This window comes from Buteo buteo, chromosome 12, assembly GCF_964188355.1.
Source record: "Buteo buteo chromosome 12, bButBut1.hap1.1, whole genome shotgun sequence".
Lineage (NCBI taxonomy): Eukaryota > Metazoa > Chordata > Aves > Accipitriformes > Accipitridae > Buteo > Buteo buteo.
Window position 1 is genome coordinate 22954334 of NC_134182.1, and position 24039 is coordinate 22978372.

A 24039-nucleotide genomic window follows, 5' to 3' on the forward strand; every position below is an offset into this window, starting at 1 on the left:
TTAGCCCAGCAGTGATAAGGCAGCTTGCCAGGAGCCTTGATCTGGTTTTGTTTTTTAAAAAATGTAAATAGCCCACAGTTACCTTTTACCAACCACTATACAACTAGAAGCAAAGACACAAAGAAACAGGAATGCCCGTACTATTCCTTCCACGTTAAGTTTTTAGTCTTTAGGAGGCAATTTTCCCCTCAATGTGTAGATTGACCTCTTTCTAATAGCAGAATTGGTGACTGAGCTGCCTGTTAGTGAAGAATTTCTTCTTTCTAGCTCCTGGAGGTACTGTTTCTTTGTCCTCCTACCCATCTTGAGGCTGTAAGATCCCTCCTTATTTGACCGCTGCTTTTCCTCATTATGCCTGCCAAGGGCAATTTCATGAAGTACAGGCAGCCAGGACTCCTCTGCCGGAGCATCAGCTTGCTGCTGGTGACGGACCAGGATTATTTTTGGCACGAGCGCTCTTGGCTTTCCCTGGCATAGCCTAGCCATTACAACACACTCTGCTCTCTTACGCATGCTTCCTTTTTAGTACGGACGTGCTTTCTGCAGGACTGCTTCTACGGTCCTGTTAATTGAGTTTTCCATTATTAACAATGCATCTTTACCCACACGCATGGCATTCCTTCTGAAGATGCCGGCAACTGAAAGAAGTGAACGGTGTTACACCCCTCCCCTGTCCCCAAAGTTCACAATAATTTTAAAAAGGTGCCAGAGCATCGCCTGAAGGAGTTTCACCGTCAGCACAAAGTCGGGCAGGCTCTGGTATGGCCAGCACTGCTCCAGCGCCCTCAAAAGCCACATCACCAGTGGGACACCGAGGCACCGCCGCAACCGTTGCCGCTGGGGCACAGGCCCCCGCCGCCTCGACAGGGACAGGCCGTCACCCACCGGTTCGCGCAAGCCCGCCGAGGGAGAAACGAGACCCGCGGCAGCGGCGAATTCAATTTATTGATTTTAGCCGCCGCCGGGCCTCACCCAGCAGCGGCGGGAGGCGGCCCTACGGCGGCCGCGAGGGCCCCGCCGGGCACGTGGCCATGCTGGGATTTGTGGTCCCGGCAGCACCGCTGGGTCCTCCTGGGCGGGGAAGCGCGCGCTCACTGACGCAGCTTGACCCTTCTGCCGCTCCGTCCCCCTCCGCCCGTTGCTCGCCACGGCACATTCCAGCGCGGGTTCCGCGGCGGGGAGGGGGTGGGGTCCTTCCTGCGGAGCTGCCCGAGGATCGCCTGAACAGAAACGCGGGATGCTGCCCTCGTCCCGGGCTCCCTCCGCGCCCGAACACCCGGCGTCCGTCCTCGCACCCGCGTCTCCGTTTAGCAACTCTGCCTTGGCGCCACGGGTAGGCGGAGACCGCCGCGGAAGGAGGCCGCACCGATCAGGCGTGGCGGCGGGGCGGCCCGAGAGAAGCGGGGTGAGGGGTCAGGCCGGGGACCTGCTCCTCCCTCCCTCCCCGCCCTGACATGCCAAGCCGGCAGTCGGCGGCGCAGCAGCGTGCGAGCGGCGTGCGTGGGGCCGCGGGGGACGGGGGACCGGGGACCGGCGTGCGCCGGGGGCTCCGCGCTTCCCCCGCTCCGCAAGGCGGGGGAGGGGTGCGACCGTTGAGCCCCCCCCCTCCCCGCTGGGCCGGGCCGGGCCGGGCCGGGCTGGGCTGGGGGCGGGTGCCGGGGGCGCTGCGGATGCCGGGGGCGCTGCGGATGCCGGGGGCGCTGCGGGTGCCGGGGGCGCTGCGGGTGCCGGGGGCGCTGCGTCCCGCTGTCGCGCAGGTTCGTCCCCCGTGCCCCGCCTCAGGATGGAGTTCGAGCTCCTGGAGAGCGACGTGCTGGAGTCGCTGGAGGACCTGGGGTAGGTGCCCCGGGGCCGGCGCTGGCGGGGTGGGGAGAGGTTCTCGGCGGCCGTTGGCGGGGCCGTGGCGTCGTCGGGCGGCCGGTGCGGGCCGGGAGCAGGAGGGAGGCCCCGGTGTGTGTGTAGGGGGGGGGGGTGTCTGCGGCCCAGGGCAGAGCTGCGCCAGGGTCAGCCCCTGGAAGGGTCCCTTTTCATCAGAGCCGAGGTGCCGCCCGCCCCGTAGCGGGGCTGGCGGCGGTGTAGGTTGGGCTTGAGAAAAGCACCACGGCAGTTTTTTAGCTGTACGGCCTTGGCAAACATTTTCTCTCTTCCTGCGTGCCGATCTCCTTGATGCTTGTGATGCTATCTCATCGGTAACCCCTCTGTTCAACAGGGTGGTCCCAGCTGAGGGTGGGGAAGGGGAAAAGGAAACCTTTTAAGACGAGAAGTCAGAGAAAAAAACTTTCAGGCTTCGTACTTGGTGAAAAATAATACACAGCAAAAAAATTGTAAATGACAGAGTATTTTTCCCTTTTTTTTTTTTTTAACATAGTATAGCACAGGAAGCTTTTGTTGTTTAAACCTGTTACTCTGCCAGAGTCAGTGAGGTTATATAAACATGAAAGGGAGAGCAAGGAGAATGTGCTCTACTGTAAGCTTGCATGTCTGTAAACTGTTGAGAGCTCAGACAATAGGCAGTTACAATTTTACTGCTGCTGGTTCTATGCAGACAGCTGTATTTATTCACATTGGCCACATTCCCATAAATCACTTTGTGGCTAGAGTCCTTATGCTCCGAAAAAGATTATATTTCAAGGCTAAGATGGTTGCAAAGCTTGAAAAATAGGTTTCTGTTTTGGCAGGTATTTCTCCAACTGAAATGCGAAAAGGTGTCTGCCATGATGCACATACCGTGATCGGCTTCTTTTTTCTGCCATATGTTTAAAAGGATATTAGTGGCTTGAAGGGATTGTGATTTGTGCTCCTGATCTGTGTAATTATAGACAGAAAGTGTTGCTGTCGATTGTTGACATAAATAAAGTGAACCATGAAAGCAGATTAAAAAATAAGTCATATCAGCCAAGACTGGCAAGAGTGATTGAAAAGCAAATGTGGAGGGAGAAAGACACGGGGCTTCAACAGTATTGGCAACAACTGGGAAAACTACTGCATGAGACTAAATGACTTCTGTTTCCTTGTGTCTGGAAAGACTGGGGTGTTTGAGGTTTTAATCTTTGGCAGTAGCTCGATGGTCCTTCACAGTTCAACTTATTTTTTCTAACCAGATACTGAAGGCATTTCTAATATATTACTTGATTATTTTTTTTTAATAGCATTGCACATCAAAGGGTTGTTTCTTTTGGGATTTGTGCTCGAGGTGCTCAAATAGTGGCCTCTTGCCTTGCAAGTCAGTCTGTTGAACTATGGAAAAAGTAAACAAACTGGAGATCATAATGTTACCAAAAGAGGAGTGTAGCTCTAGAACATGTGCCATTGGCAGGAATGGAAGGAAAAAGCTGCTTGCAGTCAGGAATCTGCAAGTTGGATTACAGGCCAGGTAGATGTGTAGCTGAAGTCATAATTATCAGAGATAACACAGTAAAGATGTCATATCTGTCAAAGAAAAATTCTAGAAAAGGGGCCTCTGATGTGACCAGTGACTTAAATCCAGATCCTGCCAAAGCAAAAGGCTTGTCATCGCTTCCTTTCTACTTTGATCTATATATAACTGGATGTTTCTATTCCGAGTCCCAGATGTTCCTATATATGTGTAGGTCTGAAACGTCTGTGGGGTAGGACTTAGGCTTGCTCTAATTAGCCTGTTGGACTTGTCTAGCCTACTGTGGTAATATAGTAGGGTTGTAATACATCAGATTACAGTTTCCCACCAGCTGCTAGTAGATTAACTCTGTGTGGCTAATTGAGCTGCTCTGTGAGGTAAAAGTTATTTTTGAGTGTGGCTTCTTCATTTTGCTTGGATGGAGTAACAGGCTGTTACAGTAAAGACCAAATCCTTTATACGTGATGTTGAGCACAAGAACAAAGTGTGGAGATTAACATATTAATTTGCTCTTTGAGAGTTTTTTTTTATTTTTTATTTTACTTCTGAGGTTTGCCAAGAGTTGACTGGACTGACTGGGTTGCTGTGACATAGCGGGTGACTATACCTGGAAGTTCAAAAGAGGGAGTTCAGTTGATTATGCTCACTCTTGGATGTCTTCCTGTTTGGGTGCAGTGTATCAAAATAATACTGTGCCTTTTTTCTTAAATACTCTGGCAAGCTCTGACTTTGTGCTTCTACCTGGTTAATAAGGCAGCCTTCTCCCTACTATTCCTCCTCCCCCTGACAGAGTATCAGTACACAGATGTCCTGAAAACTATGTCTTCTAAGACCTGATCTGTAGGCTCATGCTTTCTTACACTAGGCCTGATCTTGGCTTGTTTACACAAAGAGCTAATTCTATTTATTTTTCTTGTGCCCACTTAAGGTAATTTTTCAAGAGAGGATATTGTTTTGCAGATCACTTCTGTAACGTTTGTATCGAAGGCTTTGTTTTGTGTGGCACCCTTTTGATACATGATAAGAAAAGACAGAAAAGATGCACTAGTTCAGCAGTAATTATTCAACGTACTGTAAAGCAGTGCTCAAGAATGATACTTTGAAACTGCAGTTGCCCTAGATAGCTATATTGTAAGTAACATATTAAGGAGATAGACGCAGAGAATTTGCCACTGCATGTGATAACGTTCTCCAGGATGAAACCTTTGATGGTGATATTTTGTGACGCAGTCTCTTTGTCAGTAAGCTAATGTGCATGGAAATGCTGAGTTTGCTCAGATGTTTTCAGTGTGCTTTTTCTTACAGTTCAGTGCGGGAATCTTACCAGTTTAGATGTTCAGCATTGCAGATGTGATGAGGGTGTGTTTCTCAATATGCACACAGCATAAAGTAAATCTATCACAGGACATCAGTCATAGCCAATGTTAATAAACTGTGCTTTTGTTTTACTTGTCAGTTACAAAGGTCCATTGTTAGATGACGGAGCGCTGGCTCAGGCAGTCTCTCGTGGAGCCAGTTCCCCTGAATTCACCAAACTCTGCTTGGTTGGTATCTGAGTTACGGCTATTCTGTAAACTAGAGGAAAATGTGCAGGCAACTAACAGTAAGTAGCCATAATTCTAGCACAAATGTGCACTTAATGTATGTTCTTGCATGCCATAAAGATTTGGGCTGACAATTGCCAAATTTGTTGTACCGGGGAGCATTGTCTGTGTGCTGTCAGATTTTGGTTATTTTCCACCTGAAACTTCCCTAATGAACAGCCAGTAGAGACTGAAATAATAGTGAGGCTCAAACAGTCTTTGTTCTGAAATTAGCTTTTTCTTTTAATTGTTCAAGCATAGAACTTTTTTTAAAGTTCTTGGATGGATTTAACGAAACATTAGTGGTTTTTTTTCAATTAGATCATGAGAATACTTTTATTTCAATGCTTCTGTTTGTAATTTTGATGTAAGAAATACCTACTGTTCAAGGAAACGTTCTCATGACTACAGTAACGATATTTTCTTTTTATTTTTGGTTACCTTAACTCTGTGATTACTGTGTATTTTTTCCCCCTTTATGAAACACTCTGGGAGAAGGAGCCTGAAAATGTTTGTTTGTTTATTATTTTGGTGGAGGAAGCAAACCTTAGTTTTCAAAAAATGTTATTTTTGGTCAACTGGTCATGACATTCTACAGATTAAATTGGTATGATAACCTGTACTTCTGAATATCTAATGTATTAACTCATAATGCCTTTATGAACTTAACTTTCATTCTACTCAATGGCCAAAGATTGCTGCATTTCACCTCAATATCTGTTCTTTTCCTCTTTCTCTCTGTTTTTGACATGTCCATCCTTTCTTATTTGAGTGTATTTGACTCCCTAGCTCTGTAACAATACAGCATTTCACCTCTTCTAGCAGTATAAGGTTCCTACTATGTTTTGTGTAAAAATACAATCCAGAAGTACTCTAGCACCTATTTCAAATTCTTTAAACACAGTGATAGAAACATTTTATCTGTAGTACCATCAAGCCCTACCTTCATTTTGTGGGACTTGAGTTTATAAATAGCAGACGTTTTGGGTTGAAGTCCCTTTTAAAATGAAGAAAAACTGTTACCTCTCATTAATCGCTATTTTTTGCATAACTTGGCTTAACAAATTCAGATTAGTTTCACTAATTTCTGACACAAATATCAGTCTAAGCTTTGATTTACATGACCTGGTTATTTTTAAAGAATATTGGTATGAAATAAGATCATTTGACAAATCTGAGCTTACAGGGAGAAGTGGTAAAAGCGTGAGAGCTCATAAACCATATTATTCATGACTTTGTCAGAACTGTCTAATACATTTGTAGTGGGAAAAGTTAGTTGATACTTAAAATACCCCTGTAAAATCTGCGATGTTTTTAATGTCACTTCGTTGTAGAAGTTGCCAGTGGCTCTCTGTTGTAGCTGGGGAAAGCTGTCAGTGAAACATAATTTTACAATAATGAGGAATATCATGGCTCCAAGTAGGTTGTGCTGTGCTTTGAGTTTCAAAGAACACGTTTGGCTTCCATTAAAAGCAGGGTTTTAATGTTCAATAGCAACTGGAGCAAAGCATAATTATTTTTTTTTTTAAATATCTAACTCATTCTACTCACAGCCAGAGATATATGTATTAGGTGTAAAGAAATTACTATTCTTTTCCTTCTAAGGTCCAAATGAAGCAGAAGAATTTGAACTGGAAATGAGTGGGTTGCTGGCTGAAATGAACTGTCCATATGCATCATTAACGTCAGGAGATGTGACAAAACGCCTTCCTAATCAAAAGAACTGTCTCTTGCTGCTTAGTAAGTTAAAGGGGTGCTTGCAAGCAAATCTGTTTTTGTGCAAGAATCATAGTATTGTTTCTTACACTTAGTGATATACTGTTTTGTTTACCACAATGTATAAACAGTTACCTAAAATGATGAATTATTTTCCCCTGTAATTTATAGTGTCAGAATGTTATACTTTTGGGTCTAATAAACTTACCAGTCATTCTGTAGGCAGTGTATGATGGAAGATACTCTGAATATTAACATTTTTCACATTCACTAGCAACAGGCCTGTCCTATTACTTCTCAGGAGGTACTCTGAAGAGGGAATAATTTGAAGACTTCTGCCACGATTTAGCCACTGTACTTTGTTTAGAAGGGTTGTAAAAATGACAACTAACACCAGATGCATCATCATTTTGGAGCCCCCACCATGATGACTTGCAAGGTGCAATAAGACTTGCATTTTCCTACACTCTGACAACAATTGGGATTGTTGTGAAGAAGAGAAAATGTTTTATCTCAACTCCTAGTTCTTTTGGTCATCTCCCTGAGTAAATAGCTTCAATGGTGCTTTCTGCTGATTGAAAATAAATTAGCAGTAGCAATGGTGATGTCTTCCCTTTACTTTTCCACCCAGCAGATCTCAATACCTAAATTGGTTTTATTCCTGCTTAGGAAATGTTAGAGGAGAAGAAATAGTACTTCAGTTTGGAAAAAGTGTGTGATGTTGATTCACATTTAAAAAAAAAAAATTTTACAAGTGTCGGAGTTAGAAATTGTAATACTAATTTTAATCTGATCTTAAATTCAACATAATGTTTTATTTGCTTCCTCAGTTGCTGCCAGTTCTTTAACTTTTCAAAACAGAAATTTAGTTCTGCCCTCAGCTGCAATGTAAGAAATTAATTACAGAGTAGGTTCTAGTATTTCAACAGTAGGAGAAAGAGGAGTAGTAAGACTTAATCTGAATTTGTTTTGATAGCATGTTCAAAAATGTCAGGTGAAGTGAGGTAATAATTGCGTTTAAAATATTTTGTAGCTCAAACAGTCTGCCCTTCTGTAGGGTTTAGGGTTATTCCATGCGGGGCCTGGACGATAGAACACCAATATGATGATTAAAGTCGCCACTTTATTGAGCCTAGCTGATCATTCTTATACAATTCTCTAAGTTGTTTAGAAGCTTTGATTGGCTGCTGCATGCAAGCATTTGGTGTCCACGCGCACAAGCATAAACTGTGATTGGTTACATCGGTCCTGTCCACGCGTATAAACATAAGATACAGTTAGTTATACTCACTCTGTACACGCGCATACACACAGGATATAATTGGCTGTGTTAGCTAGAGCATGCAAAACTTGTCTCAGTCCAATTGGTTGAGATAAGCCCCTGAATTGAGGTTGTTTGTGCCAAGTTCCCTTTATCGTGGAATGTGCACCTGTGTTTTTCTAACTGGGCTCTTTCTTTTTCTATCTTCTTGCTTATTCTGTCCAAGGCCGCCTAAAGGCGTCTGGAACGCTCTTGTGACCATGAGCTGCTTTCAGGCCCAGTAACTAAGTTCCCTATAATTGAACCCTACACCCTTCAGCTTATTCTCTGTAAGCCAAGCCATTTAGTAAATGTGGCTTGTCTGTGACACACAGTTTATTCCAGAGGTCCTCTGTGATGTACATTTTGGTAATAAAAGGCCTTGTTCAGAAGCTGGCAGGAATACTGTGTTTACTGTCAAATATGGAATTGAAATAGATGCCAAACTCCTTTTTTGTGTACTGTGATAGTTGCATAGCTTGCTTTACCTACATTAAGCTAACTTATTAGGTATCCTGTTGTATGGGAACCATAAAACCAGATTTTTTTCAGAAGAAACAGAATAACCCTCTTTAATTGAATGCCAGGTTATTTTATATATTAACGAAATGCAGCACAGTTTGTGTCAATTGGAAGATGTAACAGTATTGCTGCGAGAGGAAAGCACCAAATAAACATCAATAGTTAGATTGCCTTGGTGTCCAGCATCACTAGAATACAATATGAAGTACTGGCATCTGCAAAAATAGAAAGTACAAGAGTTTCAGGTTGGTTCAGAAAAGGTCTGCAAAAAAGAATCGCTATCTGGAGAACATCTATGTCTTGCAGTGATTCACTTAAAAATTTCAGTCTTTGTCAGAGGAGGTTGAAGGTAGCTTGAGTATAATCCCTGAATTCTTGAAACAAAATTCTGCTGCTAGTTTCTTTTTCAGGAGGTCCTAATGGGGTGTAAATAATTGAAAGTTGACTATAAGAAAAATCTATATAAAGTACCATTGAAAGAACTTACAAAGGATTCTTCACTGCTTTGCATATTAAGAATGTTATAATTCATAAGGTGTTCTGTGTCTTTAGCAGAAGACATTCTAGAGATCCAGAAGAAATTCTAGAGATCATTAAAATGCTTTGTTCTTTTCTTAATCTTTTGATCTGTCCCAATTTCATAGGTGTTAAGCTGCTTTTGTATAGCCGTGGGTTTATAGCCCTGCTCACAAGTCTGTCTTTATCAGTGCAGTATCTATTTTTCAATCCTTATTTTTAGAAATAATTATTTACGTTACTGTTATGGTCACACAGTATGATTCATGATAAAAGTATTGTTAAACCTGTGCATTTCTTTCAGTTCAAACCTTGAAGTTGTGACAATCACAAGCAAAGGCTGTGCGCTAAATTTATATATCACTGTAGCCAACACCTAATGCTGAAATTTTGGGTGTATACCATGTTCAGAAATTGTCATTTTAATGTCTTTTGTTTGTTTGATAAAGGAGTTCTAATGTGGTGGTAGGCTCTTGCAGTTCTGATATTGAAGAGCACTGCAGGCATTCTAGCTTTTATTTCATCAGTTACTGCCTTCCTTTCTGGAATTATTATAAACCTGAATTCTCAATAGTACTTTTAAAAGTGGGTTTTGTTTTTCCACTCTGCATCTTGCCTGGGGAAGTAGAGGAGATTCATCCAACATTTCACTTCTCTCTACTCATTTCCTTGCTGTGTTTCCTAGAGCCTCAAGGAGTGCTTGCTTGTCTAGCTTAAAGTGCATATCCAAGTCTCTCATCCTGCTTATTTCCATGTTCCTAGTCTCCTGTCTTTGCTGGGCGAAGCCTGAAGGAAAAGAGCTGTGCTCTGTTGAACTTTGTGATTAATACCGGTCGGAATCATAGGGATTTTTTCCAGGCTTTAATTGGTTGTATTAAACCTTTCCCCTGTTTGTTGTGTTTCTAGCATTGAGCTCGGTGCTTGTTGGAAATATGAGCGTTCTGTGGATACCAAAATTATAGCCCTAACTCTTTCTAAAACAGTCCATTTGCACATTCGTTGGTTGTAAGTGCTTGAGTTCTCACTGGTTCTAAAATAATTTTAACTCGGCTATATCTGATGCTGACATCTAATTTTTCTTACCCAGCATACCTCATCTCAGAACTGGAAGCTGCCAGAATGCTGTGTGTGAATGCCCCTCCTAAAAAAGCACAGGAAGGAGGTGGCAGTGAAGTCTTTCAGGAGCTAAAAGGCATATGTATTGCTTTAGGCATGTCCAAGCCTCCAGCCAACATAACGATGTTCCAGTTCTTCAGTGGAATTGAAAAAAAAGTAAGATCCAAAGGAACAAAACTACAATATTTATGATGTTACTGTTTTGATGGAAAATAGTTCTGCTACCAGGGAGATATTTACCTCTTGTGAAACTCCAGTGTTTGAATTGTGAAGGAGAGTTAATGTGCTTTACTGAGTATGCCAAGAGTCAGGATTCTGAAAATGAATTTAAAGGCTTTTTCCATGCCAAGGCACGAGGTCAGGGACTACTGCTATCGTTGCCTTATGGGGTGAGGTATTTCTTACTCTGCTGTAGGTTTTAATGTCATCACCTGTTGCAGGAGACATGGAAACTGCTGAGCTTAAGCCTCAGGAAGAACATTAAGGAGAAACATATTGCAAGAAATACACCTAAACAAATTTTTACAGGAACCTACTGTTTTAAAAATGTTTAGGTTAAAAGCTGTTGTAACTGAGGTCAAGTTTAGACCTTTTCCCTAAGGCTTCATTGGTTCTGTTTATTTTTGTTCCTTTACATGTATGTGTTCTCCAGGTTGTTGTGGGGGGTTTTAAAAGAAATTTACTTCTGTTTGAGTCATTTTTATAAAACAGAAAATTGAAGTGTAATGGACTGTCCAGTGCACGGACCAAAGGTGGAGGACAGAAAGTTTTTAAGTTAAGTAACTTAACTTGCAGAATAGGGGAGAGAGAAGAGAAGAGAACCTTTGTGGACTTTAAAGAACAGATATGATTACAAAGCTCCCCGAAATATTTCAGAGAGGTTTTTTGACTAACCTTTTAGTTGCATTGTACTTAAATAAATCCAAGCAACTGAAAATAGTGCTTCATTTCTTTGCAAGAAATCAGTTTGGATTGACTTGTTTAAGAAGAGGAGGATGGTTTTCCAGCAGAAGCCCAACGTGTAGAATGGAAGCAGTTTGTTTTCTGATTTTGGCATTGTCATGGGCATTAAATAGTTAGATAAGAAAACTGTGCTTCCATTTTCTAGAAAAAGTAGAAAATATTCATAACAATGAACAATGCTAGCAAGGTTTGCTGGCGAAAGAGACTATAAAAATACAGACTACAAAGTAGATCAAAATCTTTTTAATCTGGGAATTCTGTTATGCTTTACTAATTGACTTTTCTTTTACACTGTCTTGCTTTAAAGTCAAATTTGCGTACACCTTGCAAAATCGTTAAGGTTAAATTACCGTTACCTCATTGATTTATATCCATAGGTGGTTATACTAAAAAAAAAAACAAAACCCAAACAGTCCTTATAGCTTAATAAAATACATCAGGAATTTCTAACCTACAGGTTTTTTTAGAAATCATATATAGCTGTGGTGCTTACAGTCGGAACACTTCAGATGTTGGTAGTATTTGAGAAGGAAAAAGTAAATCTGACCAATAACTGAAAAACTTACTTTACTTTGCAAATGAAAATACATCACAAAGTTGAGCAAAATGTGAAAAGTTAAATAACACAGAGTGAAAATTTTACTTGACTGTAAGATGATAGTTATAACAAGAGATCACCCTGAAGTTTCCTTGTTTTTAAAAAGTGGGGCTTAGAATGGCGATATTCTCATGTAGCATGTGAAAATCAAGTTACCTTTTTTCTTCACATATACATAGTACAGTTTGGAGTAGGATCTTTGTGTAATTGACTCTCTCTGTTAATGATCCACCACATTAAGAAAAGAAACTGCTGATACTTGAATGAACTGCTACCTCTGCTACTCTGAAAGCACTTGTTTTTAAAATCTTCAAGTTAAACAAATTGGGCTCAGCACCTTTGGAAAACCAAGTCACTGAATGTGTTAAATCAATTGCTGGAATGAACAGCCAAGGAAGCTGAAAAATGTGGTTTGCAGCAGTGGAAAAGTGAAGTTTCATAACTCCAGCCTGCTTTGATCCAAGTTTTTGTCACTGCTACTCCATTTCTTCCCCCTGAAGTCCTCAGAAATTTTGCGATGGGAAAGATAACCTAAGTTGTGCCCAAACTTTTAAAATGCAAGTTAAATTTAAATTTTCATATTGAAGATTTTCTCCTTTTGATTGTAAAGAGGGGTCCTTCTTTAGATTGTGTTACATTTCACATAGTCTTAATACCTTTTTGATACAAGTGTGGGGTGTTTTTCTGAACTAAAGAGATGATGTGTAGAATAATAGTGCTGTCTTCAAGGGGAGCTGTACCTCATGGAATCTGTCTGTTTTAACTGTAGATCTACTCTATAGTCCCTTCTGTTAAATAATTATAGCTGAGACTACCAGAAATATAAAAATACTTGCCTTCCAAAAGAAGTGTGCTTGGTTCTCTGTCCCAGAGAAAACAACTTGATATTGGAGGTTGCTCTGTCAAGCCTATGACCGTCCAAGAGTCCTCTTCTGTAATTTGAATCTTGAAAAGCTTATTTTTTTTAGCCAATGCTTATATTTTTATATGTCTCCTAACAGCTGAAGGAAACCCTAGCAAAGGTTCCACCTAATCATGTTGGAAAACCTTTATTGAAGAAACAACTGGGACCAGCTCACTGGGTAAGTAGTTGCAGGTGTTAGAGCCCGTTTCCCTTTTTCAGGTATATAAAGTATTGATCTTGATTCTGTGTGTAATGTTGCAAAATGATTTTTCTCATCTCTTTCTGAAGATAAGACAATTTCTTGCAGTATTTTACATATATGTTGGTACAGTAAGTGTTCAGCAACTGATAAGATCTTAGGTTCGTTGATCTATATGTCCAGATAGATGCAGGCAAAAGTTTTCCAAAATAAAGGAGATTTATGGTGGTGGTGCTGACCTGCATGCTTGTGCAGTAGCTTAAGCCTTCCTCTCCTGCTCCTTGCCATCACTGTCTGTGTGACCTAGCCTTGCTGAGATGGTGTCACATCCCCTCCTGTGGCTTCTTTCCAGCTAACCTGTGGGTCTCCCCATCGTTTCCTCCTCTCTTTCTGCCTGCTGGAGTAGCCTGCTTCCTTCATAGCCTCTTCTCCAAGAAGCAGTGAGTGTGCCAGATGGAAGGGGGAGAGGCTGTACACCCAGGTGGCAGAGGCACAATCATCTCCAGCTGGGTTTTGTCACCTGCTGCTCTAGAATGATGGTGCCTGGGTTAGATACTGCTGCTGCACCAGCACAAAGCTATGGCTACTGCTGTGAGACTGCGAGTCTCTCTTGTGTCTCTTGCTTAAGGTTGAAGCTCTTCTGCTCCCACCAGTCTGCTTCCAACACTCTGCTTCCTTCAGTGCTTGTATTGTTGAGGCTGAAAGTGGGCCCTGTTCTAAGTTCTTGGCCCCTTTAAAACTTTCAGTGGCGATATTTCCAGCGCATTTGGAGGGGATCAAAGTACCAGAGCTGGAAGTTGGGTCATGATGACGTCTTTGAAATTGGGGGCACTTAAGTAGAGAATATGCTGATAACAGGAGCGCAAAAAGCATACCTTGAGATTAGACACATTGAATTGGCCTTGGTGGTCTTACCTTTGGAGAGAGAGAAACAGGGTGCAGCAGTCCGTGCAGCAAACTGCATCATCAGTGATGAAGTTTGTTGTGCTGTTCCTTCTCCCGAGCCCCCCAAAACCCACAAGTGCTATTACATTTTGGCCCCATGTAGCAAAACCAATACCCACCAAGGGCTTACTTCTCTTGTAGGTGGCTCTGTTAGATGAAGCACGCTGGGTGAGTTGTGGTGTGGGGGTTTTATTTTTTGTTACGTGTGGTGGTCTTTCCTTCTATAGTATAGATTCTTTGGAGAGCCTGTGGTAGAAGCTTGTGTTGAAAATGGTGCGAGCTGCATTGACATCTGTGGAGAACCCCAGGTACGTGACCGTAGAAAAATGCTACCTTCTATCAAAGAGCTGTTAAAGGGGTATTTGTGTAGTATTTTTCCGCGAACGTTGCTGAACGTGAAGACAACTTTTGCCTCCTGATCTGCTGGTTTAAGATGCATTAATTGTTTTAAAGTACATTAATGTGTATTAGTTGTCTCTAAGTAAGAAAACTATCCAAGAGCCTCTCGGGTTCTCTCTGGAAATCCAAAACGTTTGAGTTCTGCTTTGAGTCTGGGTTGCGATTCTACATAGGAATTTTATGCAGGCCACCTTTCTTTGCACTACTGTGATACTTTCATACCGTAAGACAGGAGTAGCATGTATCTGTCTTAAAGATGCTTGTAAGTGTTTTGAAGTATGTGGGGTGCTGTGATAAGACAGTAAAGCGCTGATGGCTAATATTGGGTGTGGCCGAGTACAGAGTTCTGCTTACAATACTTGTTCTGACTGTGTTTTAGTTTCTGGAAGGAATGTACCTGAAATACAACGAAAAAGCTGCGGAAAAGGGAGTGTATGTCATTGGAAGCTGTGGCTTTGACTCTATACCAGCTGATATGGGAGTACTGTACACCAGAGACAAGTTGAAAGGTGACTTATTTAAGTGTGACCTTATGCGGAAAAAGAAATGCAGATCATGCTTTCATCTGGCTTCCCAAAGCAGCGATGCTTATGTGGAGACTCCTTCAGTCTCTCTTTTTGCCTGCCTTTACCAGTTGATCGGTTTCAACCAAACCTGGTAAATAAAAATTGAAAAGTAAATCATATTCCCATTAGCTTGGAGAAGATTGGTCATTAGGTGAAGGAGGGATTCAAGGTAATGTTGCTCACTGAGAGAACAGAACCTGCAGCTGTCAGCAGCAGGCTGTTGAGCCAGGATGTGGACATCCCTAGGCAAGGCTCAGCACACTGCCCCTTGTGCAGTGCGGATCTTGTAGGGAAAAGACAGTGGGGACAGGAAGGCTGTGGGAGAGGGATTGGAAATTAGTGGGTAATCCGGTTTCCTGGGTTTTCTTTCTCTACTGGAAGCCCTGAGAAGCCATTGTCTGCGTGTAAGAAGACAGCCAGTGCTGTGCAATGCCTTTTTCTTTAAGAGCAGCTAGACAGTAACTGAAAGAGGACAAATATATTTGAGAAAAGATGCGAGATGATTCCATTCTGTGCAAATAGGACTTGCTCCTAATCTCAAATGAGGGTACTTCATTCATCAGGTCTGACTTGCAATTGGAAGGGCTGATAAAAGTATCCGAATGTTTTGCTTTTATGTACCGTTAAAAGTGCTATAAAGTGGGATTGCTTTACGTTGGAGTGTGTCATCAGCTTTCAGTTTAATAAAACTCAATCTGGATCTGATTGAAGGGAGAGGAGAGGCATGGAAATGAGTATCTGGTTGTTCGTGGGGTTATAATTTGATGTCTGATACTTGATTTGAATAAAGATGTCTTTTATATCTTCCTGTTTGGCCTTTAGGGTATTACCAGCTGTCTATCCAGTTGCTTGCTATATTGAAATTTGCCCCCACGAGTACAGTCTTAACGCTCTCAGAAGGAACTGAGCAAAGCAAAACAAAGCAGAATTTGGAGTTGTTGTTTTGTTTTGCTATTCATCACAACTAAGCATGCTTTGCAAAACACAAGCTATGCTAAAATTAAAGGTTTTGGGATATCTTGTGTGTTTTGAGGTTTGGGGGAGGGGGTTGGTGGGGTTTTTTTGTTTGGTTTGGTTTTTTTGTAGTTAAGGTCTACCAAAACCTGTAAGTCCATCTCAGTTTTCACAGCCTACATCATCCTTAATTTTGAAACTTGGAGGAAAACTGAATATGGCTCTTAATATTCCTTTCCTTTTTTTTTTTTTTTTTTGTGGATTATTTTTATTATGTCATTAACTAGATAAGACAAATGAAAAGTGTAATGAGTAAAGCTAATATTGGTGACCCTTCTTGAAGTACTTTACGCAAGAAGTTTGATACTTGCTAACTAAAACAGCTGTGGAACTTAACTGTAGTTTATTTTACTTTGAGGTAAAGATGTGACTCTGCCTTTTCAACTAACAGTGTCAGTGGCGTGCTGTTTGAGTCTACCAGAGTGTACTCTGGCTTTGTGAACTAATGACTGTATATGCCAAGTAATGTTTTCTCCTCCCTTAAAGGTACCTTAACTGCTGTTGAAAGTTTCCTGAAGGTGAAATCTGGGCCTGAGGTTAGTTGGTTTACGCCTTCTTGGAAACTGAGAGGTATTTGTGGTGACATCACCGTAGCCCATTAGAATAACTGTTGTTACATTAATCCAGACCAAGGGACAAGCTGGCAGTTCTTTGGTGATGGCTCTAAGAGCTTTAGGAGCTAACAGAAGCATGCCGAGCAAACACGCTTTTGTAAGGTTCATTTGCATAGGCTGTCTACCGAAAGTTTGTTGTGTTAAGCCATTTCAGGAAGTAACTTAGTTTTGCAGAGATGTCGGAAGGATTCATACATAAGTAAACTGTAACAGATACATAGTGTGTTGCCAGTAATCCTAGTGTTTGGCTGTTTGGTGGGTTGGTTTGTTTGTTTGTTCTGTTTGGGGGGTATGTTTCAAGGTACATGTATTAGCATTACATGCATTAAAGTATGTAATAATTGTAATAGGGTGTAATATATGTACTAATTGTAAGGTCATTGTTTAAAGAATGCAACGATGACCCAAACCAAGACAGTGTTGGTGCCCAGCAATTGAACATACTGCTTCTCCTGTCCTGTCCTGAGCACCCATATTGACAGATGGGGCCCACGTCATAGCCTGTTCTTATGAGCATTGGGAGGAGTGGAGGAAGTGCATGGATTGGGAGAGTAATACCTGTCTGTTAAAGGACAGGGAATAGTAGTTAATGAGAGTGTATAAACCTGTATGTTGGGTATAAAGGTGGTTTAAGTATGTAGGATAAGTTGTAAGTGTTGGTAAGAAGGGATTTAGTAATGAGAATTAAATACAATGGGGCAGTTATATATATATATATGTATAAAAATATAAAATCTTCTCTGTCTTAACTTAGGTGGGACCTGAGCATGACACAAATGGTGTGGCGTAAGGGGGGGAGATTGCATTGGGTCTGGCTGAGATGGAGTTAATTTTCCCCATAGCAGCCCTCATAGTGCTGTGCTCTGTATTGGTGCTAGAAAGGTGCTGATAACACACCAGTGTTCTGGCTGCTGCTAAGCAGTGCTCGCACAGCATCAAGGCTGTCTCTCCAATATTTCCCCCCGCCCTCACCCAGCAGTCTGGGGGTGGGCAAGATTCTGGGAGGGGACACAGCCAGGATAGCTGACCCAAACTGACAAAAGGCATATTCCATACCATATGATGTCTGCTCAGTGATAAAAGCTAAGAGAAAGGAGGAGGGGTGGGGGGCACGTGTTAGTACAATGTTTGCCTTCTGGAGCAACTGCTCTGTGTCCTGAAGCCCTGCTTCCCGGGAAGTGGCTGGACATCGCCTGCTGATGGGAAGTAGAGAATAAAGCTTTTGTTTTCCTTTGCTTCTGCATGCGGCCTTTGCTTTTGCTTTATTAAAGCGCCTTGATCTTGACCTATGAGGGGTTTTTTTTCCATGTTATTTTCTCCTCTCCCTGTCCTACTGAGGAGGGAAGTGATAGAGCGGCTTGGTGGGCACCTGGCATTCAGCCAAGGCCAATCCACCGCATTTCAATGTACTTTTATGCGTGTCATCGTAATACACCTATGTAATAATGTGTAATATATGTAATAATTCTAAGGTCATTATTAAAATAATACATGAAACCTTCAGATAGTGAATTAACTACGGTTTCATGGTATGTTGCCAGGGCTCTTGTGCACATGATGGGACCTGGAAGTCAGCTGTTTATGGCCTTGCGGATCAAGACAACCTGAGGAAGCTTCGAAAAAAGATAGGATATGCCCCTGTTCCAGTAGTTGGTGCAAAACTTAAAAGCAGGTATAAGAAGCGTAAGATGTGAAACACGCTGTCTTCTAACAGCTCCAGTATTTACTATATAGGTTGGTAACGTATTGCTAAATACTAAAAGGATGCATTTAGGACTCCAGTGTAATATGAACGGATGGATACTCATCTAGTAGAATTGAAGATAAGTTCAGTTTTACTGATTTGTTCCTATTTTACTGAAAATAAAGAACATGTCCCAGCATTTAGTGGGTCTCAAAGTTAACTTGTTCTAAGAGACTTTTGTTGACATGGCAAACTTTTGTGTTTGATTTCAGAAGCGATTGGTAGAAGGAAAAAAGAAATGTGAGGAGAGTATTATTTTGATTATCAAATTCATCCTCGCTGTAGCGCGTGGAATTTTGAGTTGAGCCAGGGATAAATTTGGAATGGTTTGCTTTCAGTGGAAAGAGGTGACGTCATAAAAATGCTTGAGGAAAAAGCCAGTATTGGTAGGGCTGTTATGATCTGTTTCTTTCAGTATGCGTGAACATTTGAACATTTTTTCTGGCTTTCTTTTTTCCATTGGCAGAGGACTTGTGTTTTACAATCAGGAATTCAGAGTACTCCATTCAATTCATGGGATCTGATGGTTCCGTTGTGAAACGGTCTCAGTGTTACTTGCACACAGAGTTGCAGGAAACACCTGTAAGTTACTGGTTTTGGTATACTGTGTCTTTATTAGCATTTTCAGCGCATCTTGCCTTTATGTGGTAACTGTTCTTAGTGCAGATCTGCATAGTAGGGCTTCTGTAGTTAGGTAAATAGTAATGAACTGTGATGTGCTTTTGCTTCTGTAAAGAAGGAGGCTTGTGCTGCTGATCTCCTTTGCAAGCTGTTTGACCTGATGTGGTCCAGGTTCTTCTGGGTGCACGGGCCTGTTTCATACTACTCGATACTCTGCCTGATGAGCTTCCTTATTGCTGCTAGCATAATAGATATGAGAGTCTCTTGTAGGGTTCTTATGCTATCTGATTTCTGGGCCTGTATTTGTAGGGCATGGAAGCCTTGAGTCACAGAAATATTTGAAAGTTAGGCTTCCTTATTTTTGGGAATGACGAATACGTTAAATTCTGTTCCTGTGCAGAGGCTTTTCTCGTTTTAATCAGTGGAGCTTCTAAAAGCATTGTAATTGTAGTCTGTGCAACTATAGTCAGGTCAGTATAGTGTAGTAAACATTCTGATAAAGAATTCGTATGCTGCTCATTTGTATCTGGAGACTTCTTGGATGCTTGGGTCTCTGGTGTGCAGAGTAAAGGCAAGGTGAAGTGGTGGTCGTGTTTAGTTTTTGTTTTCCATGGTTTCCTGAGAGGAGACCAGCACCAACAATGTATAGAAGAGCTGTGCAGAATCACAGGCATCAGTTAAGAGATGAAGGTGAGGCAGTGCTCTGAAAATATGCTTGGAAACTACTCATGAGAAAGGCTTCCCATTGCTATTCCGAAATTCTAAAGGAAGGCGTCAGTTTGTCTTAAACTAAAGCAGTAAGAGGAGGAAAGGAAGATCTTGGGAAAGAAGCCTGGAATTGGATACCAAAATGCATCTTTCTTTAAAGTTTTCCACTCTTGTTTACCATGCTCGCTCCCTCACCGTTCTGTAGTTACACTGTCTTCTCATAATGAATTATAAAGTGAAGCATTATTCAAAGAGTTGTTTAGAACTAAGACAATTGTCTAAGGCCCTATTTAAACAGCTATCTATTGTATCAAAGAATTGCATCCTAATTTGGGGGTAGATTCATTTTGACAAATGCACTGATGCAAAAATTTTAATGTAAATTCTACCACTGGAAATATGTTTTTGCCTCAGGTGCAGTATGGCGCTTATATGAACATAGGTGGCCTTGGCTCTGTTATCAAGCTGATGTTTGCCGGCATTTTATTTCTTCTTCTTGTGAAGTTTAGCTTTGGAAGAAAACTTCTGACAAAAGTAAGTGTTCAGAACACAAAAGAATTAAGTGTTCGGATATTTTTTTTCCCTCTAGTTTACTGTTGTTTGTTTGTTTTTTCCCCTGTTCTTACATAGTACCCGGAATTTTTCTCTGCTGGATTCTTCACAAAGAAAGGACCAACCCAGAAACAGGTAGCTGACTGTTTTCCATCACAATTACTGAATAGATTTGTGATGATAATGGTGGAATAGTAATCTAGAGTCAGCTGCTTAGTCCCAGAGAAATAATTTCTAAATGCACATTGTGTGTGCCTGTTCAGTTAGCTTTGAATATTTAAATCATCATGCCTTCTGCTATTAGACATCAAAGTATGTGCAACTCATACCAGGAGAAAATGGGTCATGTTGCTGGGTCTGATGTATTTACATGGATGGCTCGCAGCACTCAAATCTGTCAGCGGTGATGACAGGGGGACACTGAGTAGTACAAACCCAGGACTGAAAGCCCTGAGAGAATAAATGGGCTTCAGGTCAATAACAGTTCCAACAAAGGGGAAGTGATTACAAATTTAGATGAGATTGTACCTTTTAAGCAATAACTCACAATAACTCCTCTCATATTTAGATAGATCATAGTATTTGGCATAATAGATACCTGTATTTACTACTTGTGCTTGCCTGATATAAGTGAGTTACTGTTTTGGCGGCCCCATTTGTCTTGTCCACTACAGGTGGATGGAACCTCTTTTACAATGACTTTTTTTGGCGAGGGTTACAGTGAGGGGCAAGACCCCCAGTATGGCAAACCGAATGTAAAGGTCTGCACTGAAGTGAAAGGACCAGGTATGTATGTCAGTAGCAGCTTACTGCTTTTGCCTTACATTCCCTAGTCGAAAAGAAGTTTATGGTTCCACTGCTACTCACCCTTGAGGAGCACTTGCAGCATGGACAAAGTCAACAGCCTTTACAGAGTATTACCTTGGAGAGTAGCATTCACTGTGACCTGTTTTTTGAAATAGCCCCTTCATTTGCTGCCTTGTCACTCGCTTTCCTTCTGACTTTCCCCATTCCAATTTTCATTTTTGCAGAGTAGAGCAGTTAAAGGGAGAGTGTTTTAACGTTAGTTTTCAGTTGTTGCAGCCTGGACTTACTACGTGTTTATTTCCAGTCCCCTGGGAGTGAACTTAAGCAGATCTGGCATAGTATCATTTCTAGCTATAACATACCTGTGTTCAGGTCATTCCTTTGAGGGGAGGTGACACCTGAAGTCAAGTTTGGAGACAGCAAGAATGTGTATTCAGAAAGGAGTTAATGAAGCATAGCTTCTTTAAATAACTGCTGAATGCAGCAGTCTCACAGCAAAAGTCTGAATTTAAGCACAGAATGGGGAAAGCTCTTGCTGTAATGGAGAGCCCTCTCTCACCTGTGAGGTGATCGCTCATGGTTGTTGTGTGGTTATAGGCCTGTAGTTGAAGCAGTGTTTGTCCAGATTAGATCTTAGGGACTTCACCAGCTACTTGGGATGATTACAAGGTAAAAAAGCTGTTCTTTAATGGGGAAGGCTGTTTCGTTGCCAAAGAGATTATTCTTCAGCACGCTGTGGGTAAGAGCGAGATTACATTCTACATTTCAACACGCTGTACATCGTTTGTTTGGGGTTTTTTGTGTTTGTTTGTTTTTTTTTTTTTGTCAGAGCCTGGCTATGTTGCTACACCAATTGCAATGGTTCAAGCAGCTGTATCTCTTCTGGAGGATGCAGCTTGTCTGCCTAAACAGTAAGTACTTTTCCATGCAGAACAGCTTGATCTCCCCTAAAGCTACTATAGGTGTATGTTTCTCTTGGAAACTGCAGATCTCATAACCCTGTGGATTTTTGTCTTGCCTCACCCAAATGGCTGTGCAAGGGAGATAACTTCACACACTTTGCTTTTGCTTTATTAAACCACCTTGATCTTGACCTGTGAGGGTTTTTTTTCCTTATTATTTTCTCCTCTCCCTGTCCTACTGAGGAGGGAAGTGATAGAGCGGCTTGGTGGGCACCTGGCATTCAGCCAAGGTCAATCCACTGCATTTCAATGTACTTTTATGCGTGTCATCATAATACACCTATGTAGTAATGTGTAATATATGTAATAATTCTAAGGTCATTATTAAAATAATACATGAAACCTTCAGATACTGATTCACAGCCATTTACTCTTCATCTGCCTTTCAATTTGAAAGGATGTAGTCATACGTCTTTAGAAATGCTTTTGCTGCATCTGTTGCATCAATGTCTGGATTTTCAGTTAATGGGATGGTTTCTATTGAGTTTGCTGGCTTGGTACATTCTGCACACGCTCTCCTGTGGGAGAGAGTGGCTTTTTCTTTCTCAGGCAGTGAAATACATCCTTGACTTAAAAAAAGAAAAATAAAAAAAATAAAAAAAAGGTCTCACTCACTCACTGTACCACTAATGTTTTTCTCTTTTGATTTTCATTAACAGGGGTGGTGTATATTCTCCAGGAGCTGCTTTCTCCAAAACAAAACTGATCGATCGCCTCAGCAAACGTGGTGTTGAGTTCTCTGTTATTAGCAAGCCTGAACTCTGAAGTCAAGACAGAACTGTATGAACTAACCCCTTTCCTGGGTCTAACTCCAATAAAACTCCTTTGGCCGCAAAAGCCTAATCATAAAATAGTTTCACTGTGCTATTGTTTACAGCAGAAACAGAAGAAAAACGGAGTTAAAAGTTACAATACTATTTGCTATAGCGAGCAAGCCCATAAAGGGTATTGAGTTTTAATTCCCAAGCATATTAAATCAGTGACTTGTTGGGTACTAGTTCTAGAATTTTCTTTGATCTCTTCTAAGTTTTAAGTTACTACTTAACGGAACCACTACAGCATCTGCTTCACAATCAGCCACAGCCTTCTTGCTTGGCCCCAGTCTGCAACTATTAAAAGCAGGCAGGCCCTGGATAACAAGTGCCTTAGCAGATGAAACAACTAGTTACTCCTCATGCCTGTTTGGGAGGGGTGCTATTGCTTTGTGGTGTTCTTGCTTTCAAAGCCTGAGTGCCCACAGTGAAATAAAAGAGTAGTTGTTGTTTCTCAGAGCTTAAGCAACAGTTTTGTCTCTTTTTTTCCCCTGGGTTATTATAGAGACCAGGTGACTCTGTACTGTTGTCATAAGGTATGTTGACTTTCATTCTTACTAGCTTGCCTGTAGTGAGTTGCGCTAAAATGGAAGAAAAAGCACAAAGAGTAGGGTTTGTCAATGAGACCGTGATCAGCAGCACGGCAGTTCTTCTCCCCATGGTGGCCAGCGGTGCCAGGGCTGGGAGGCCTGAGTGGCCCTACAAGCTGGTGGTGGTTCAGGGTTTTTCTGGGTGGGCTGTTTGGTGGTGGTGGTGGTTGTTGGGGGTTTTTTTGTTGTTGTAGCTAAGGTCTACCAAAACCTGTTAAGTCCATCTCGGTTTTCACAGTCTACATCCTCCTTTATTTTGAACCTTGGAGGAAAACTGAATATGGCTCTTAACATTATTTTCCTTTTGGTTGATTATTTACGTTATGTCATTAACTAGATAAGACAAATGAAAAGTGTAATGAGTAAAGCTAATATTGGTGACCCTTACTGAAGTACTTTACATAAGAAATTTTCCTCCTAAAGTTCTGAAAGTTACTCTTTTGAGGTAGAAAAATCTCTTCATCTCGCACAGCTGTATCACATTCACCATCTCTATTAGCAGGCAAATTCCATGCAACTGTTGCTCTGTAGTATCACAGCTGTATTGAAGATTGAGATCACAACTATTCTGTTCAGGTGGGCAAAGCCAAAAAGATCAGCACCAAGAAGATTGGTCAGTTATGTCCTTACATGAGAAGAGTTTGATGGCAGTGAATGGAAAGACAGTTTAAGACAAGTAAAATTCCTACAAAAAGCCATCGCTGAATTTGACAGAGACTGAGATTGCTTAACTGGCATCACTTACATTGTCAGTCCCTTAAATGGATTAAGAAGCATATACGTTCTTGCTTGTGGGCATGCAAGTCAAACTTCACAGAGCCATTGAGCACTTAAATAATGAGATGGTTAAGCTACAACTTGCATCTCTAAGGGCTTAAGTATATTGAGAAGTCCAATTTTAACTTCCTTTGT

The 24039-nt window shown here is 41.6% G+C and overlaps 1 pseudogene; it reads left to right on the forward strand.

The window, feature by feature from the left end:
- The first annotated feature begins 1702 nt into the window (after positions 1-1702).
- Positions 1703-22579, forward strand: LOC142038049 (saccharopine dehydrogenase-like oxidoreductase; annotated as a pseudogene).
- Positions 22580-24039: the final 1460 nt, after the last annotated feature.